The sequence below is a fragment of the Sinocyclocheilus anshuiensis genome, unplaced genomic scaffold (genome assembly GCF_001515605.1).
Source record: "Sinocyclocheilus anshuiensis isolate Anshui unplaced genomic scaffold, SAMN03320099.WGS_v1.1 scaffold617, whole genome shotgun sequence".
Classification (NCBI taxonomy): Eukaryota; Metazoa; Chordata; class Actinopteri; order Cypriniformes; family Cyprinidae; genus Sinocyclocheilus; species Sinocyclocheilus anshuiensis.
Window position 1 is genome coordinate 24,731 of NW_015539890.1, and position 2,904 is coordinate 27,634.

Below are 2,904 nucleotides of genomic sequence, written 5' to 3' on the forward strand. Positions count from 1 at the left end.
GGCCTCAGGAGAGAATCCAAAAGCTTTTCTTCACCCTAACTGAAATTATGCATTTTAAATTCGAATATAATTCGAATCTTGATCATATTTAAGTACAAAATTCGAATGTAGTTTTTCAGCCATTTTGACAGCCATAATATGTATGTATATATTAGTGCTGGGCAACGATTACATTTTTTTTTTAATCGCATGATTGTCTGCAATTAATCGCATTATGCACAAAATTCAATTATGCATTCAAAAGTAGTGTATTGTGCACTTTTTTCATTTAAAAGTACTGCTATATGAACAAAAGTGCGATAATTCTCTCCAGCGCTGGAAAGCTGATCCGATATTTACACGGGTCCTACTTCTTGCCTAATTGCCTTAAGCCTTCTTTTGTTCCGCAGACGTTTTCCTCTTTTGTTTTTTATCCGCCATCTCTATCTTTCTGTCGCTCGGCTCAGCTAATGTCTGTCCTGTGCACTGAACCCACTCTCCTCCACATCATGAGTAGACACACCCCTTACCGCTGATTGGCTACAAGTTTGTTTTGATAGTCGGCCCGAATCAGTTTTCTAAAGCGTTTTTGAAAAATCGCTTACAGCACCATTAATGTGATCAGATTAAATATAAAACAAGCTATTTGCCACTGCCAGGGCATTAACATTTTTATAGAAAATATTTTATAGTTTGTTATAGAAAAAACAAGTTATGCCCAGAGTCCAGAGCCTCCATCATAACAGGCACCTTAGAGACCTGCACGATCGCGGGACCCAACGCAACAGAGTGCGGCGCGGGACAACACTTGATGGGCGAGTGCGGTGCGGGCGGGTGGAGACTCGTGTGTGCGGGATGCGGGTGAATAAGGGTGTACTCACACTAGGCAATCTTAACCATGCCCGAGTGCGTCTGACCCCCAAAGCCCAGTTCTTTTGACTAGTGTGATCGCTCCAAGCCGCCCTGATTCGGTAGGAATAGGTGGGCCAGAGTGCGGTTTAGTTATATATAGATCAGTGAGTGTGAGCACTAACCAACTTATGATACATGCAGCAAATGACTCAAAATAATAAACCACAAAGTTTAAAACGATGCACTCCACTGTGCAGAGCGAGAGTGCTTCTGCCTTCACGTGCTATCGGATACTTCCTATTTCCCACTTATGAAGTTGTGATTACGAGCACATTGCATTCTTTTCTGTTAAAAATAACAGTGGTTTGTGAATGTTGATGCTTAGCCTAAATAATTTTATCGGGAGCGTTCATGTAAACGCTGCTGCAGTCTTAGGCCCACCACAAATGCTCTCATTGGTTGAGACGCGTGATGACACCCATCCCAAGCCAGTACTGATCAACATCCCACCCCTCCTGTGACCCATGGTTTGTCTGTGTGTATTCAGAGCTAGAGGTCTGCACGGGCTTTAAAGTGAAGCCCGAACCTGGCCCATACCCAAGATCGTCTGACCCGACCCGACACGAGCGGCACAGTTAAATTTAGAGCCCGAACCGACCCGAACCCGAAATCTTTTTTTTTTTTTCCCTCAACGAATAGCCAATTTTTAAAAAATGCTGTATTTCACGATCATGCAACGGTCAGTAAGCAAATACATGTAAAGAAACAGAATCATTAAGGCTCGGCCAGTTCACAAGGCAAAAGAAAAAACACTTACCAGTTATGAAAGTCTGAACATTAGGTGCAGCGGTCACATAAATTCTGCCGAGTTTTTGAATAGTTGTATAGGCCTACGACAAGACGATAATTCTTCCATCGTGCAAATTATGGTCATTTTCGTCAGTTAAGGCTCGTTAGCATTCGGCCTGCTTTAAATCAGACACAGAGATGCAGTGCAGTAAGATCACATTTATTTGAATTAATTAGGCTAATTATATCATTTATTTGAATTAGCGCGTGCGAGAGAGAGAGGAAAGTTGCGTGTGTGTGGTGTGAACCTGCGTCTGCGCTTCTCTCTCTACAAGCAATGAGGCTTAGTTCCTTCAAAAACAGCGATTTTACCCCCTCATTGCAGAGAAATATAACGTTGCGAGTCAGTAGCCTGTCGAAGCTATTTTACTAATAAAAGTTTCCGTGCTGTGTTGTCGTTGTCGTTTGCACTAATGTGTGCGCGTGTGTCTGTGAAAGCAGCATAGCCTAGGCTACTGCATATAGTTTTAGTTTCGCTATAAACCCGATCTTTGGTGCTTTGGAAAGCTTCATTTCACCATCACTAGGCCTACGTAACAACGGGAAAAGTCGGGAAAAAGACTTTCAATGTTCAGAGCATAGACTGTAAAAAAAGATGGACGACGCGTCTCCACTTCCTTCCACTATAGAAAAGTGAAGCCAAAGCATCTCAGTATGGCCGCTGACATCTTGAGTAAATTACGTCATTTGAAGCCAGAGTCTGCACAGTAGAGATTCGTTTGGAGCCAGTCTGCGCAGTAGTGTCGTGAGGTGGAGCCGCGGTATCAAACTCCCGCTCAAACTCCCGCAGACCCAATCAACCATAACGACACGCCCCGTTTTTATAGCATCAAATTGCTAGCTAAAATCAAACTTATCACAAAGACGAACAATTGAACATATATCAGCATGATAACAACTACCTTAAATGACCAAAACCATCTTTCAGAAAATTGTATTGGAAGTGTAATTTATTTTTTTATTTTGACTCAAGTCCCATTGGTTTACATGGAGAGGGCGGGGTTTTTGACCTGTACTGCAGCCAGCCGCCCGCAGCTTCACTTTTCAGGACGTGTGAGGCACACCCGATTCAGAGCCAGTGAGCAACGAACTTTCATAAAAATTAAAAAAAATTGCGTTAATGCGCGATAAAATAATTGTTGCCATTAATGCGATAATAACGCGTTAACTTGCCCAGCCATATACAGTATATTAGTGCTGTCAAACTTAGGGCGTTAACGCAGG

The 2,904-nt window shown here is 42.6% G+C and overlaps 1 protein-coding gene across 1 annotated transcript in view; it reads left to right on the forward strand.

Annotated features, from left to right (window-relative positions):
• Positions 1–2,904, forward strand: part of LOC107685748 (uncharacterized protein C1orf198 homolog) — a 9,153-nt gene that overhangs the window by 3,562 nt on the left and 2,687 nt on the right. The gene's annotated exons all lie outside the window — the stretch shown is intronic.